At 43.7% G+C, this 18,061-nt stretch overlaps 1 long non-coding RNA gene across 1 annotated transcript; it reads left to right on the forward strand.

The window, feature by feature from the left end:
- Positions 1 to 6,698: 6,698 nt before the first annotated feature.
- Positions 6,699 to 8,730, forward strand: LOC135256106 (uncharacterized). The gene is made up of 3 exons (XR_010330378.1): positions 6,699 to 6,845; positions 7,691 to 7,757; positions 8,428 to 8,730. It is a non-coding gene; the product is annotated as an uncharacterized LOC135256106 (long non-coding RNA).
- Positions 8,731 to 18,061: the final 9,331 nt, after the last annotated feature.

Raw genomic sequence — 18,061 nt, forward strand, 5'->3', positions numbered from 1 at the left:
AATTATTATGAGACTGATTATGACATGCTGGCGCTACCTGTGAGGATATTGATGTATATCTTCTACAGTTTGGTGCCCCACTATGAGAAGTAGCGGCATGTCCCCTACATTCCTGTTGGATTCCTCTTTGGCTCCTGTAGCCAGGGTCCAGTCAGGTGCGACTGCGGACAGCAGTCATTCAGGCCACGCTCAGTCACAGGGTGTTCATCCGGTTGCACTCACATCCATGGGTGTCATTCGGGGGATGGCAGGAGAGGACTGTGGTACTTGTAGGTTTAGGCCTTTTCATTCACTGCAACATACGAAGAGGGAATAATTAATGACAGCACTGCATGTGCAAGGTGAAATCAGTCCATTTATGGGAACTTTCTTCACTGTGTTTACAGTCATAGGATTGCCAATCCGATTAAACTCAGGCATGGGGCAGACCTGTCAATTAATATGCACTAGCAGCGCATGAGAGCACCTACACTTAGGGAAAGGGACATAGGCGGACACGGTTCTGTAGGAATTTCTTAACAAAAGTGATTGTATTGAAGATAAAGACAACAAATGAGTCAGGAGCTCCTTTATATAATTTAATAATACAACTGGTCAGGAAGAGGTACAAGTACAGTCTTCAAAAATATAAAGTCCAATATATGAGTTTATATAGTTTTCAGAGACAAAGAACTGTTGTTCCAGCCGAATCCAGAGATTCATTTAATCCCCATATGCAAAGATTCCATTTACATGATCAGGCACTGTGTCTGTGTAAATAGATGAAAAGATGGCCAACCTGATAGCAGGCTGAGCTGACTACTCCCTACCAGTCCCATGGAATAATTTGAATCCCAAGCTGTAATAGCCAAAATATTACACTCAGACTTCAGAAAGTGGTGCTGTAACCGAAACATCTAGAAAGATTTATTGACCGCCGATACCAACAAACTATGAGCCGTGAACCCGACTTCAAACGATCATACAGAGACGTACTGAGCTCAAGCAGATCCAACGAAACACCCGTGGCTACAATGACGTCAGCTGATCATGAAATGTTAACATTGATGAGAAACAGCTAAAAAAACTGGACTTACTGGAAGGGCTGATGGAAGATGTGGGTGAGCTTAAAAGAGCTGTGCTTCACAACAATGCCGTAATTGACAAATTAAAGAAAGAGAATGCAATGCTCCATAACAGCGTGGCTACACTACAAACTAGAACAGAGACACTAGATCAGCAAAACACCCAACTCAAAGCCGAAGTGCTAGACCTCAAATGCAGAAGCATGAGGGATAACCATCTATTTATGGGAATAAAAGAAAGTGATAACGAAACCTACCTCGCAATGGAGATTGTGCTGAAACAATTCCTGAAGAACGAATTAAAGATGTCCGACAAGCAAATTGAATAAACCGGCTTCGAGAGAGTACATAGGCTTGGACGAAGGAAGGATCCTCAGAAACCCTGTCCTATCATTGCAAAATTCTCCAACTTCAAAAAGAAACTGGCTGTGCTTGAAAGGGGAAAAAAACTTAAGGGAACAAGCTTCTCAATGAATGAGCAGTACCCACCAGAAATTGTTGAGAGGAGATGGAGGCTCTATCCGATCATGAAGAGCAACAGGGATCAAATGAACAAAGTACTGACTGATTGTGGATAAATTGTACATCAACAACTAACTTTTCCGTGACTCGAATATTACAACTTGGTTGTGAGTATTCACTTTCCTTTCCATAATATGGCCGTACTAGAGCATACAAAAGTAATTGGGCCTATGCACTTTGTGGGTGCTTATGGCTATGCTCCCCAGGTAGCAAACCTACAATGGTCCAGGCGTGGCCTGTGAAAATTGGGTATGAAGGTACTAGTCAATGGAATATATCCCCAATTTGGCAGACGAGCAGTGGACCTGTGTTTTGACGGACAACATTTCCAGTGGGTGTTTGTGCTAGCGTCTATGTCTACTCCGCTGTTGGGCGCAGATTTTCTGTGTGCTAACAGCCTGCTGGTCGATGTCAGGAACAGACGGCTGGTGAATGCGGAGACATTCGCAACGCTTCCGGGTTCTTCCAGCAGCACCGGGACGTCCAAGCTGTCTAGCGCCCTGTCATCTGCGGATGTGTTTCAGCGCCTCCTGAGGGAATTCCCGGACCTCACCACGCCCACGTTCTCTTCGGCAGCCGTCAAGCATGGAGTGGAGCATTATATCGCCACTACGGGTCAGCCGGTCCACGGCAAGGCGGTTGGACCCGCAGAAGCTGGCTGTGGCTAAAACGGAGTTTGACTCCATGGAACGCTTGGGGATTGTGCGGAGGTCCAGCAGTCCTTGGGCCTCACCCCTCCACTTGGTTCCGAAGACAGGGGGGGGGGTGGCGACCGTGCGGGGACTATCGACGACTGAATGACGCCACGACCCCTGACCGCTACCCTATACCGTACATACAGGATTTCTCGGCTCGATTAGCTGGGAAGGTTTTGTTTTCGAAAATTGATTTAGTCAGGGGTTATCACCAGGTTCCGGTTCAGCCGCAAGATATCGCTAAAACCGCGGTAATAACCCCGTTTGGGCTATTTGAGTTTTTACGCATGCCTTTTGGTTTAAAAAACGCGGCCCAAACTTTTCAGCGCTTAATGGATAGGGTTTTGCGGGATATGCCTTTTCTTTTCGTTTATTTAGCCAGTGCCTCCAGCGATGAGCACCAGGCCCATCCCGGGCCCTTTTTGCGCGCCTCAGCGAACACGGGTTAATTATTAACCTTGCCAAATGTCAATTTGGGGTTCCCGTGGTGGATTTCCTCGGCCACCGCGTCACCAGGGAAGGTGCGGTGCCCCTCCCTTCCAAGGTCGAGGCTATTCAAAATTTTCCGCGACCGGTTACAGTTCGGGCTTTGCAGGAGTTTTTGGGCATGGTAAATTTTTACCATCGCTTCCTTCCCAGAGCCGCTCAGCTAATGCTGCCCCTGTACGCTGCCCTTAGAGGGGCCACAGCGAAGCAACTGGTAAGTTGGTCGGTCGAGATGTCGCATGCTTTTTTTAAAACTAAAGAGGCATTAGCGAATGCTACTCTCCTTACGCACCCTTGGCCGGACGCGCCGGTTTCTGTAACTACGGATGCATCAGATGTTGCGGTTGGCGGGGTGCATGAACAGCTAATAAATGGGGTTTGGCAGCCGCTTGCTTTTTTTAGCCGCCAGCTCCGTCCTGCTGAGCGCAATTACAGCGCGTTCGATCGCGAGCTCCTTGCTCTTTATTTAGCTGTGTGTCATTTCCGGTTCCTGCTCGAGGGCCGCACGTTCACGGCCTTTGTAGACCACAAACCTTTAGCTCTAGCTATGGCTAAGGTTTCGGAGCCGTGGTCCGCCCGTCAGCAAAGGCAGTTGGCATTCGTCTCCGAGTTCACCACGGACATCCAGCATGTTGTAGGTAAGGACAACGTGGTGGCTGACTGTCTTTCGCGGTCCATAGTGGACGCGGTCAATTTAGGGGTAGATTACACGCAGATGGCTGCTGACCAGGCGTCTGATCCAGAAGTGCAGGCGTTACGCACAGCGACTACAGGTCTGCAGCTGCAGGAGGTAAGTTTTGGTCCTTCAGGCACCCCACTCCTTTGTGATGTGTCCACCGGGGTCGCCAGACCAGTGGTGCCCGTGGTTTGGCAGCAGCGTATTTTCCAGGTTTTACACAACCTATCCCATCCGGGCCGCAAGGCGTCGCAGAAGCTATTGTCTGAAAGGTTTGTGTGGCATGGCCTGAAAAAGGATGTCCGTGACTAGGTGAATGCTTGCTTGGCGTGTCAACGGGCTAAAGTTCACAAGCACACCAAGGCTCCTTTAGCGCCGTTCGCCGTCCCTGAAAGGCGGTTTGACCACTTTAACGTGGATCTAGTGGGGCCGTTGCCTCCGTCGCGGGGTTACACACACCTTTTAACAGTTGTAGATAGGACCACGCGTTGGCCGGAGGTGATACCGCTGACGTCCACCACCACTGCTGAGGTGGCTCGGGCGTTTATTAATGCGTGGGTCTCGCGTTTCGGGGTTCCGGCCGATTTATCCTCTGACCGTGGGGCTCAGTTCACGTCCGAGTTGTGGGCGGCGATAGCTCGGCAGTTGGGGGTGACGCTGCATTGGACTGCGGCGTATCACCCTCAGGCTAACGAGATGTGCGAGCGCTTCCATCGTTTGTTAAAGGTGTCCCTCCGCGCTGCACTGCAGGGGGACGCTTGGGTTGATACGCTCCCGTGAGCCTTACTGGGTCTTAGGACGGCCCCTAAGGCTGATTTAGGAGCATCATCTGCGGAGCTAGTTTACGGGCAACCGTTGCACGTACCAGGGGAGTTTTTACCTAGCTGTTCGGTGCCTTGGTCAGCTACGCGCCAACTCCCGGTTCTGAGGGACGGTCTGAAATCGTTTTCCCCGGTGCCTACGACGCATCACGGTTTGCCACGCTCCCACGTTCATCCAGGTTTGGGTGAGGCGCGCTTTGTGTTTGTGCGACAAGATAAGTATCGTGGCCCTTTGCAGCCTCCTTACGAGGGACCGTTTCGGGTATTAAAGTCCGGGGAAAAATTTTTTGTTTTGGATATCGGTGGTAGGTCTGACCGCATTACCGTAGACCGCTTAAAGCCGGCGCACGTAGATTTAGATTCGCCTTTAGAGTCGCTTGTCCTCCGCGCAGAGGTCGACCTCCCGCTCTCAGGTCGAGAAATCCTACCCCTGACTTAAATCCTGACCCTGGTAACAGCCCTAAAACTGACTCTGGTATGGGTCCTAATCCGTCCGAGGCGGCGGGCAAGAAACTGGGGAGGTTTGGCCGTGTCATCCAGACCCCTAGGCGGTTTTGCTGCCACAGTAAATTCTGGGGGGGCTTGTGTAGTGAGCACTGGGGGGAGAGAGGCAGAATCCCCTGTGGCAACACGCCCACGTTCCCAGACTCACCTGACAGGTGACGCGTCAGCCGGGAGGGAGAGATAAGCCGGGGGTTTAGCGAGGGAGAGCAGAGCTTCCTGACGTGGCAGTCTGATTGCATGTTTTCCTGAGCGATCTGCTCGAATAAAGTTATTTTTGCATACTTGAAACCCAAGCCAGTCGTTTTTCTCTGCAAAACTCCACACACCCATTAATAGCCTATGTCAACCGTGGATTTCTAAGCTGTCGTGTGCGTTTGAAAAGTACGCTAAGTTTCTGTATTGAAACTACAAGAGCGGTCACATTTTTGCAATAGCCACTCTTGTTTTACTAGCTCGCATGCACGCTGAGCGTCGAACGCTAAGCGTGAATGAGCGTTGAACCCCTAGAACTCGTAAAACAAAACGTGAGACTGTTTTAGGCATAAATTAACCATAGGCCTTATTTTCGGAAGAAAACTAAATCTCTATTGGAAAAATGCATTGGAAATCTGCCGAGGGAACCGATAGCGGGGTTGGCCTACAAAAAGACGTATTCATTGTATTCACTGTAACACTCTATGAATAAACAAATTAACAGCCGAAACAAATAGCGCTTCAAATTTTTTCAATTTTTATCTTGTTATATTGTAGTCGTTTCTTTAGCTTAGATTTAGTTTTTGCAATATCCTACGCAGCATTGTTGTTGTACGTGAACGTGTCGCATGCAGCCATTGTGCACGAGCATGATAATGCATAAAATTGAAAAAAACAAATTTGTTTTTTGCATTTGAAGATGGATCAATTTTATTTTAACCTTTATTTAGAAATTTCCAGTTGCATAATAACTGTAAAAATAAAATGTAGGGCTATGATTTCAGAACACAAGGGAAAGGCATAGGCATAAACAAATGACAAAACGAATGCAATAGCCTATAAAAATATTTTTTAAGATCACATATTTAAAACATTATATAATTTATTCTTCAAAATAAACATAAACAAATATTTCTAATAACAAAATAAATAAAACATTCGTACAAATAAAAATGCAACAGCGTGTGCACCGCGATGAAAAGTGAATCCTTGCACCTCCTGGTGTGGTGAAGGAAAACTGACTCCTTAGTCTGAAGACGGCCGTAATTTAACAACACTGTTATAACACACACGGAAGTGAAATAAGGTGTTTTTAACATTTTCCAAACGTGACTTTGACATTCCTACTACGCTGGTACGCAAAGAACAAATATTTAGGAAAAGTCAGTGGATGCGGATGATGTAGCTTGCTAGTAACTAAATGAAAAAAAATCCTAAACTGTATAAATGGATACAATGTAAAAATGCTATGTAAAAGTTGTGTAAGTCGCTCTGGATAAGAGCGTCTGCTAAATGCCTGTAATGCCTGTAAACTCCGAAATATCTCAGTTTGGGTCAAACTGACCCGTCAGTTTCTAGTGAAAAGATGTCATGAAGTCAGGAATCTTAGCTTTTCAGAGGCCAGCTCTTTCAGTGTCATGTCCTTTTGTCACAGAGTATAATTCATATACAGCTTACTTCCTGACCATTTAAGAATGTGACCCTCCGTTGTTTTTACATTACATTACAGGCATTTAGCAGACGCTCTTATCCAGAGCGACTTACACAACTTTTTACATAGCATTTTACATTGTATCCATTTATACAGCTGGATATATATACTGAAGCAATGCAGGTTAAGTACCTTGCTCAAGGGTACAACGGCTGTGTCCTTACCCGGGAATCGAACCGGCGACCTTTCGGTTACAAGCCCAGTTCCTTACCCACTGTGCCACACTCCGTCCTTCAATTCTTCATTAAAGAATTTTTGTTCACTACAAATGTGTTGTACTCCATGAGGCTTAGAGCATTTGCAAACATAAGCATCTTTGTTCTTTTCTTCAGGAAAAACAAAACTGATTGATACCCTGGATGAGGCCCAGCTCACCTGCAGCCATGAGTCCAGGTACAGACTTATTACATTGCAGATGAATTCATTGAACATTAAGAGAAAATGTAAAAACTTGGGAGAAAAGCAAACTCTAGGCCTTGCCTGTTGGCTTAGGCCCCCAGTAGCAACAGACAGCATGCTACTCCTCTCACACTTAACTCCTCCGAGCAAGCCCCTTAGTAACCAGGACGCTGGTGTCCTGTGCTTTTTCAACTTGGACATGTTTCTGCAAACTATGAGTGGAAACAACAAACTGTTTTCTGCATCCCCTCCCTGCAGTTTTATCTGCAGTTACACACCCCAAGCGTGACACGTTGGACAATAGCGTCTATTTCGGAATACATAAAAAAATATTCTTTCACCACCAAAAATTTGTATTCTGTCATAGCGACATCATAAAGCCAATAGTAGAGAAGCCCGAAGGTAGACTCGTACAACAGTGAAAACTGCTGCTCCCCAAATAGTGAAATAAACAAGAGGAATTTCTGTGGAATTTATATGATCATTTATTTACTTGAACATTCCGTTTGAGAAATAAACACAGAAATCGAAAGCAGGGCTAGGGCCACATGCAAAACCCCATGTAGTTATTAAGACTAGTGGAACTGTTTTCAGTTCGTTCAGATTTGATTGATTAGTAGAGGACAGTACAAGCTTTCCAATGGTGAATGGCATGTTTCATTAGAATTTTAGTACAAAACTAAAACTGAGAGGCCCACAGAACTGCATGAGTGGTTCCTTCAGCACAGCATTGTGCATTCAGCTGTAACATTGCGCAGTAATATGCAAGCAGTCATTGAGGTGTAATTGATTTTTCCTTCGGTTTTTGAAAGATTTTACTAATTTTGCCAACTCATCAGCATGGCTAATGCATGGATTTGGAGACTGGGTCAGAAGAGGATAAGGAAGCATGGAATATACAAAGATGTACGTATTACTGCTTGTAACATTTCACTTATTTACGTTGTGTCATATTTGTGATATTGTTATATTCACATTGGTCGTAAAAACAACTAGTCTTTGCCAATAATTCTCAGAACTTTAGTATTTGGGGCTAACTAACTGGCCTAGCTGTTAGCATAGGGGCATTGATAGCATACCCTGGGCAGTGTCAGTGTAGTGACCTATAGTAGCCTGCGGCCTGCTTTGTTAGAATATATACCACTCACAATGAATCTGAGTGTCTTTCAAGTGGTTTACATTACTCTCTAGTGTAAGTGTGTTTGTTGGTTGCTCAGCTGTGTTATGATACACTGATTTACTGTGAAGCTAGAACATCACAAAAATTTTGTCATTAAATATTATTTTATTGTGATATTATTGCACATAAACCGGGGAACAGTGCTTGCTTTTTACTTCATAGGTCTTTAGTAGTCCCGAATATCACCCTGAAATCCAGGACATGTACAGTTTTACCTGTTATGTATACGTGATCTCTCAGTATATATCTCTCAGAAGACGATAACTTCATTTTTACATTTTCAACAAGATAATTGCGTTTGTGGCTTTATTTCTACTAAAATTATGAATATAATCTGATCTAAGTTAGTGTCCCCCCACAATTTAAGCAAGGAAAATATGTTTTTGTAATTGGCAGATGGCAACCGCAGGAGAGCTGTGAAAAGGCCATGGATGAAGAATTAAGTGGATACTGTCATGGAATACTTCAAGGCCCATATTTCCACGGAACGGTGTGCAACAACAGTGTAAACTTGCTGAGGGTTCAAAACATGAGATTTTGTGAGAAATAGGGGCCTGATGTCCAAAAAACTACAGGTGTCCAAGGTTAAACAGTAATTGATTACTCTTGTTGGCATGCAAGTAAAATTTGGATATGACCTATGGTCCTGCTGCTCATAGGAAAAAGGTTATGTTGAATTAAAGACATTCTGTTCAGTCACCTTTTCAGTATCTTGTTCATTCATAGCTCAAGAGGTGTTGTCTGTTTTTAAAGGATAACACCACTGTTTTTTTTCTTTTATGCGATGCTCAGATTGTTCTTAAATGAACAAATCCCATTCACAAAAGCCAAAATAAATGTCATTAAAATGTATGTCACATAATTAAAACCCCAAAAAAACATTTAGGCCTACTGTTGGCGCGTCACATCAACGTCAGTACGTCGCTCGCGGTTTTTTTCTGTCGCATTTATTTTTTATGCTTTTGAGAGTGGTGTGCCATGAGATTCTGTAAATTTGGAAAGTGTGCCGCGGAAGAAAAAGTTTGGAAACGCTGCCATAGGGCGATGCGCAGTTGGCTATTGTGTCACCCAGGGTCTGGGAGGCTTCAGGCGGTTAGGGATTTGTGTTTCATTGCTCTCTGGCAATCCCCCGCTTATTGATTGGGCGCCCATGGCCTGCATGGAAAAACTGCATTTGAAAGGTCTTCCTCCAACTCTACTCTATGGGATCTTAGCTGCGAGCCAAGATGTGGAAAGAAGCAGGCTGGTGACCCCCCATGTTTTGGAAGAAAAAACACAAATGTCTTAATTTTCCCGAAATGGCAGTGGAGATTGTGCATGAACATGGTTACAAATAGTCAATTGGATATTCCAAATTAGGGTGGGAATTGGATATACCCATTGGATATACTTGGACATGCCAAATTTATATTTGAAAAGCCGTGATTTTGCACAGAACTAGAGGGATGAAGCAGTTGGCCCTTATGACTGTCATTCATTTAGCATTATCTGTTGTCACGGCCGGCTCAAAAACCATGACAAATAACGGGAGATGACAAGAAGTTAAAGCAAAAAGAAACATTCATTTATTTTAAACAACTAAATATACGTTGGTACAAGGAAAAACAAAGATGGGGAGCATGGAGCATAGGGAGCAGAGTTTCCCCTTCCTCTTCTCATCATGGAGCAAGTGGGGTGCGCTCTTATAGTACTGGGAACACCGGCCCTCTCTCCTGTCTTCCGCTGACATCTACCACACAGGTATAACCTCGCCTCCTGTTGGACAGAATAGTGTTGTAGACATAGTACTTTGTCTTTCCAGGATCTGTTGTGCAGGATGTCAGGCTTCGCTTTTAAACAGGCCTCGCAGTCCGGCTTTGCTTTTAAACAGGCCTTGCAGTCCGGCTTTGCTTTTAAACAGGCCTTGCAGTCTTTCTTTCCCCAAGGACCCTCATCTGAGCGATAAACTTGTGCAGTTCACTTTTCACCGCTGTCTGCTTGGCGACCATCCACAAGTTCTTCTTCTTCTGTAGTTTCTGTACTGCAGCATTTTCAGAGTTTGTACCTCTCACTGCCTTCTGTCTAGGGCTGGGCGTGCTTGAGTCAGGCTTACTTAGTCCATCTTCACTTATAGGTGCAGTGGGTGCTGAGGAACATGGACTGGGAGCATTTGCAAGCTCAGTGTGTGCAGTGGAACATGGACCGGATTCACTTGTGGGCTCAATGGGTGCAGTGTAAGATGGACCGGATTCACTTGTGGGCTCAGTGGATGCAGTGGAACATGGACCGGATTCACTTGTGGGCTCAGCGGATGCAGTGGAACATGGACCGGATTCACTTGTGGGCTCAGTGGATGCAGTGGAACATGGACCGGATTCACTTGTGGACTCAGAGGATTCACTTCCTCCTGGCTCCATCTTAGCAAGGTGGTTATCATTGTCAGCTGCGGTGTATTTTCTGGCACACTGCCGGACTCCCGATGGACTCTGAGCTCGTAGCCCGAAGACTCCCTGTTCAAACTTTGAATCGCGCACGCTCTGTTGGAGTAAAGTGACCATTGCAAAGGTGTTTGACTATAGACTGCTAACGTAGCAAATAATTCTTATTATTGCAGCCAGTCACCCGACCAGCCTTGCAGTTAGAAAATAATCCTGACGTCCGATGACAAGGATACTAACAAGGAGAGAGAGAGAGAGCAGCAGACCTACTAAAAAGAAGCGAGTCCATGCCCCCCAGAAGTTCCTCGCAAAATATCAGGAACAATGGCCGTGCCTCCGCCCCTCAAAACGTCCGCACCATGCATGTTGCACATTTTGCAATTATGATTTTGACATTAGCTACCAAGGAGCTTCAGGTAATAATTTAGCTAAACCTCTAGTTACAAAAGCCTACATTCCTAGATAATTTTTCAATTGAATACTATTTTTTTCATTAGGCCTATATGATGTGTGCCTATATAAGCTGATTTAATTATTTAATTATTAAATAAAAATGGAAATCATGAACAGAAACTTGGTTTTATTCATAATTTATAGTGTTTTACAATCCAACATAAGCTTTTTTTTTTTTACATTACAACATAAGTTTCTGTAAATACTTGAAAATGAAAACATATGTTACAATATACAAAATAAATTATTTCCATTTTTATTGAATAAGTGAATGCAATTCACTTATGGTTATCAGTTTGTATAAGCACACATATCATATAAAGAAATATTTATCATGAAAAATTTGTTTTAAGCAGGTGTACTCAAACATTTGACTTGAAAGTATTATCATAATATAGCCCAGTGCAGTGCAAGTGATATTTTAGAATCAGGGCAAATTATACAATTTTGCCTGATCACTTTAACAGTCAAAACTAGAATAATGAAGAAAGGCTTGTGTGTGTGTGTGTGCGTGAAAAGCGAAGTGGTGCGAAAGCATGTGAACTAAGCGTTACACTGACTATTTTCCTAAGGTTGGCAGGTCTGCATTTGGCACAGCATGGCCACGCGTTTTCGGAGCTTGGCTGAAGTCAGGTGCTCAGGGTACTGGGTTCCGCTGTCAGCCGTGTATTTCCTGAGGCAGTGGCCCCCTCGGACAGGAGAATTCACTTTGAGTCTCGCGAAGATGTGGGGATCGTCTTGCAGCACCCAACTGTGCTCCGTGCACGGTTGAGAACTTCAATTGATGCAGCCATGCTTGGAATCAGGAGCACAGAGACTTTTCTTCCAAATTTGCCCCGGACCTCAATCGTGGTACACATCTTAGCCAGGTGCTTTTCAAGCGGCGTTTGGCTCTCGTCAACCTCAGCATCAATCAAACTTAATTTTTCACGCTCCAAAGCAATCCTAGCCTGCTCTGTATCACAATACATTTTTTCCAAAGCCAATTCTTTATCAACTTCAAATTTCCAACTTCAAAAACCAGTACTCTGACCTATCGGCAAAGACAAACCAGTAGTGTCCCCAGCGATACCTCCCACTGTACCTGGCAACACATTCATCTCATACAAGTTGGCCTTTAAGATAGACTTAACTGTGTCCTTGAACATTTTGTCACTAATTTCAACATTATAATGATCTGCAGTTTGCAACAACTGCTCCTTTGTGCAGCCATCTAACAACGAGTCTGTTGAAGTCTCAAAAAAATTCTCAACATGAGCCATTTTACAAACCCAGACCAAAAGAAGGCAGTAGTCAACACGCTGGCTGCAAAAAGGCAAACAGGAGTGTCCCCTCTATCTGCCTAACCAAATACAAAGACAAAGACAAGCAGCCAGCCCAACAGTCAAGAGGCAGGGTCGTCAAACAATAGATGAATTTGAATGATTTTTGTATGGAGATTGCCAGAAACTCAAACCATACATTCCAGTTTCACCCTAGTCATAGATTACTCTCAGGCTAAAGAACTAATTGAGATTAAAATATATTGCTGCTTTTAATTTAGAGAATTTTTCTACTAATTCTACTGGTCTAAGGACCTTTTGAACTAACTGCTGAGTGTTAGAATGTCCTTGCTATGTTGCACTGACTGTGTAATAAATTATATTTGTTAAAGCAGTTCTATCGGTGGGTACAGGTTTTGTGCAGATCTGCCCTTATTACTTGTTGGCGAGGGAGGGGAAGATTGGCCCATAAACTGGCATTGATTCAAGTTCTTCAAATCCCCACAACAGACCTGCCTGAACGATGTACACATTTGAATTGACTTGCATGATGCCCATAGTGAAGGCTTATCATATTCTCCTTAATAATTCCACCTAAACCGTACCTCACCCCATAGGTAAGGGCCCTACTAGGCTTGTGTATGTTTATGATAATGTCCAGCTGAACTATACCTGACCCTGTAAGTAAGGGCCCTACTAGGCTTGTGTATGTTTATGATAATGTCCAGCTAAACCATACCTGACCCTGTAAGTAAGGACCCTACTTAGCTTGTGTATGTGTATCATAATGTCCAGCTAAACCATACCTGACCCTGTAAGTAAGGGCCCTACATATCTTGTGTATGTGTATCATAATGTCCAGCTAACCCATGCCTGACTCCATAAGAAAGGGTCCTACCTGGTTTGTGTGTGTGTATGGGTAATGTCCACCTAAATCATTATTGTCCTCATAATCCATCATTATCTTTGGTAACGCCCACTCCCGCCCAGTCCTCATAGTCCTCTCAGTAAAAAGTCAGGTCATTAGATCTCTGGACTCTTGCATTAGAATTCAAATCTGAATAGGGCGTTTTCATCGTGAGCTCGTGTAGAGCAGTTTGAGCATTTCCATTTGTCTGTAGGACAAGGGGAAAGGTGTGTCCCCATAACTCAGCATAAAACTGGTTTTTAAAAAAAGTTCTCATAAAACATAAAAACCAGTATAGGTGTGTGTGTGTGTGTGTGTGTGAGAGAGAGAGAGAGAGAGAGAGAGAGAGAGAGAGGTGTCATGTCTGACCCCTTCTCAATTAAAGATTGTGAATGCCATTATCTGCACATCCACAAAGGTACTATACAAATAAAGATTATTATTATTAGCAGTTACTATAACCCTGTTGTTTTTGTTCTGATTAGGGGTCCAAGCAGTGAAGCTGCTAGAATACTTTGTTTTGAATTGTTTTTGTTCTGATTTATATTATTAATATTTTTGTTAGGGATCCTAGCAGTGAAGCTGCTTGTACCCGATTGTTTCTGTTCAGATTTATTATATTTATTAGTGCGGTTGCCTTAGGCAATCACACTACTATTATTGCAGATATTATTAGTGTGGTTGCCCTAGGCAAACACACTATTATTATTAGTGTGGTTGCCTAAGGCAATCACACTATTATTATCGCACATATTTATTATTAGTGTGGTTGCCTTAGGCAATCACACTACTATTATCCCACATATTATTAGTGTGGTTGCCTTAGGCAAGCACACTATTATTATTGCACATATTATTATTATTAGTGTGGTTGCCTTAGGCAAGCACACTATTATTATTGCACATATTATTATTATTAGTGTGGTTGCCTTAGTCAAGCACACTACTATTATTGCACATATTATTATTAGTGTGGTTGCCTTAGACAAGCACACTATTATTATTGCACATATTATTAGTGTGGTTGCCTTAGGCAAGCACACTACTATTATTGCACATATTATTATTAGTGTGGTTGCTTTAATTAGTGTGGTTGCCTTAGGCAAGCACACTATTATTATTGCACATATTATTAGTGTGGTTGCCTTAGGCAAGCACACTATTATTATTGCACATATTATTATTATTAGGGTGGTTGCTTTAAGGCAACCACACTACTATTATCGCACATATTATTATTAGTGTGGTTGCCTCAGGCAACTACACTATTATTATCGCACATATTCTTAGTGTGGTTGCCTCAGGCAACTACACTATTATTATCGCACATATTCTTTATTAGTGTGGTTGCCTCAGGCAACTACACTATTATTATCGCACATATTCTTTATTATTATTATTAGTGTGGTTGCCTTAGGCAAGCACACTACTATTATTAGTGTGGTTGCCTTAGGCAAGCACACTACTATTATTAGTGTGGTTGCCTTAGGCAAGCACACTACTATTATTGCACATATTATTATTATTAGTGTGGTTGCCTCAGGCAACTACACTATTATTATCGCACATATTCTTTATTAGTGTGGTTGCCTAAGGCAACTACACTATTATTATCGCACATATTATTTATTTATTAGTGTGGTTGCCTCAGGAAACTACACTATTATTATCGCACATATTATTAGTGTGGTTGCCTCAGGCAACTACACTATTATTATTGCACATATTATTAGTGTGGTTGCCTTAGGGCAACTACACTATTATTATTGCACATATTATTAGTGTGGTTGCCTTAGGGCAACTACACTATTATTATTGCACATATTATTAGTGTGGTTGCCTTAGGGCAACTACACTATTATTATTGCACATATTATTAGTGTGGTTGCCTTAGGGCAACTACACTATTATTATTGCACATATTATTATTATTATTATTATTATTAGTGTGGTTGCCTTAGGCAAGCACACTACTATTATTGCACATATTATTATTAGTGTGGTTGCCTCAGGCAACTACACTATTATTATCGCACATATTTATTAGTGTGGTTGCCTTAGGCAAGCACACTATTATTAGTGTGGTTGCCTCAGGCAACTACACTATTATTATCGCACATATTATTAGTGTGGTTGCCTCAGGCAACTACACTATTATTATCGCACATATTATTAGTGTGGTTGCCTTAGGGCAACTACACTATTATTATTGCACATATTATTAGTGTGGTTGCCTTAGGGCAACTACACTATTATTATTGCACATATTATTAGTGTGGTTGCCTTAGGGCAACTACACTATTATTATTGCACATTTTTATTAGTGTGGTTGCCTTAGGCAAACACACTATTATTATTGCACATATTATTATTATTATTCTTTCCGCCTGTTTTTTGGACCGCTACTCCTCCCAGAGTTTTCGCACCACATACACGTGCAATATGTCAAATCGAGCGGCTTGATCGGGAATGGTGTGCTATTACTTTGTGGAAAGATTGGTTGTACGGTTTTTGAAAAATTTGAATTTTTGTGGGCAATTTTTCCCCATAGGGAATGAATGGCGGAATGTTCACCCTTGTGATGTCACAATGCTCTGTCTTCTCACCTTTGTGATGTCACAATGCCCTGTCTTCTAGCAGCAGTACTCTGGTCTCTCTCTAGATTTGAACATTCTGCCATTCATCTCTATAGGGAAAAATTGCCCACAAATTGTGCAAAGCCTCATTGGACATAGTCGAGAGTCCTTTGTCCATTGGTGGAGATCAGCCTTGCCTCCCTTCCTGATTGGCCGTTGTTTGATATTTCATAACTTTTGAACCGTTTGTCATAAAGAAGTATGGGTCGCGTCATTGGACTCAGTAAAGACCTAGCAACTGCCTAAAACTCCATAGCAACCACCTAGAACTCCATAGCAACCACCTAGCAACACACTAGCAACCGCCTAGAACTCTATAGCAACCACCTAAACAACACACTAGCAACCACCTGGAACACCATAGCAAATGCCAGCAACACCCTAGCAACCGCCCATAACCCATAGCAACCACTAGCAACACCATAGCAACCACCTGAACACCATAGCAACCACCTAGCAACACCCTAGCAACCACCTGGAACCCATAGCAACCACCTAGCAACACCTTAGCAACAATCTGGAACACCATAACAACTGCCTAGCAACATCCTAGCAACCACCTGGAACACCATAGCAATGACCGAGCAACACCCTAGCAACCACCTGGAACACCATAAAAACTGCCTAGCAACACCCTAGCAACCGCCTATAACTCCATGGCAACCACCTAGCAACATCGTAGCAACCACTTAGAATACCCTAGCAACCACCTAGAACTCCATAGCAACCCCCTAGCAACACCCTAGCAACCACCTAGAACACCCCAGCAACCGCCTAGAACTCCATAGCAACCACCTAGCAACACACTAGCAACCACCTGGAACACCATAGCAACCACCTAGCAACACCCTAGCAACAATCTGGAACACCATACCAACTGCCTAGAAACACCCTAGCAACCGCCTATAACTCCATGGCAACCACCTAGCAACATCCTAGCAACCACTTAGAATACCCTAGCAACCCCCTAGCAACACCCTAGCAACCACCTAGAACTCCATAGAAACCACCTAGAACTCCATAGCAACCACCTAGCAACACCATAGCAACGGCCTAGAACTCCTTAGCAACCACCTAGCAACACCATAGCAACCGCCTAAAACTCCATAGCAACCACCTAGCAACACCCTAGCAACCACCTAGCAACACCATAGCAACTGCCTAGAACTCCATAGCAACCACCTAGCAACACCCTAGCAACCACTTGGAACACCATACAACTGCCTAGCAACACCCTAGCAACACTAAACTTCATAGCAACCACCTAGAAACCCTAGCAACCCCACAAGCAACCACCTGGAACCCATAGCAACCACCCAAAAACACACTAGCAACCACCTGGAACACCATAGCAAATGCCTAGCAACACCCTAGCAACCAGCTATAACTCCAAGCAACCACCTAGCAACACCATATGCAACCACCTAGAACTCCATAGCAACCACCTAGCAACACCCTAGCAACCACCTGGAACACCATAGCAACCACCTAGCAACACCCTAGCAACCACCTGAACACCATTACAACCTCTAGCAACACATAGCAACAACCTAGCAACATGCTAGCAACCACCTAGCAAACCTAGCAACACCCTAGCAACCACCTATAACCCATAGCAACCACCTAGCAACACCTAGCAGCCCCCTAGAATACCCTAGCAACACCCTAGCAACTGCCTAAACTCCATAGCAAATGCCTGCAACACCCTAGCAACCGCTATAACTCCATAGCAACCACCTAGCAACACCCTAGCAACCACCTGGAACACCATACAACTGCCTAGCAACACCCTAGCAACCGCCTGAAACTCCATAGCAACCACCTACCAACCCTAGCAACCCTAGCAACCACCTAGCAACTGCCCTAGCAACCACCTGGACCTCATAGCAACCACCTGAAACTCCATAGTAACCACCTAGCACCACCCTAGCGAACCCCTAGAATCCATGAAACCACTTAGAACTCAATAGAACCAACTAGCAACACCCTAGCTACTGCCTCAGACATCATAGCAACTACTACCACTGTTCACTCCGTCATTCGCACAAAGTCGACTTTGCTTGACGGCAACCACACTTCACATTTCTGCAGGAATTGTCTAGTTATTAGTGTGGTTGCCTTAGGGCAACTACACTATTATTATTGCACAATATTTATTTATTTATGTGGGTTGCCTTAGGCGCAACACCATATTATTTGCACAATATTATTTAATTATTTATTCCACCATTTTTTGGACCGCTACTCCTACCCAGAGTTTTCACACCAATACACGTGCATATGTCAAAATGACCGGCTTCTTTGGGAATCGTGTGCTATTACTTTGTGGAAAGTTTCGCTGCACGGTTTTTGAGA

Source organism: Anguilla rostrata, chromosome 5, assembly GCF_018555375.3.
Source record: "Anguilla rostrata isolate EN2019 chromosome 5, ASM1855537v3, whole genome shotgun sequence".
Taxonomy (NCBI): Eukaryota; Metazoa; Chordata; class Actinopteri; order Anguilliformes; family Anguillidae; genus Anguilla; species Anguilla rostrata.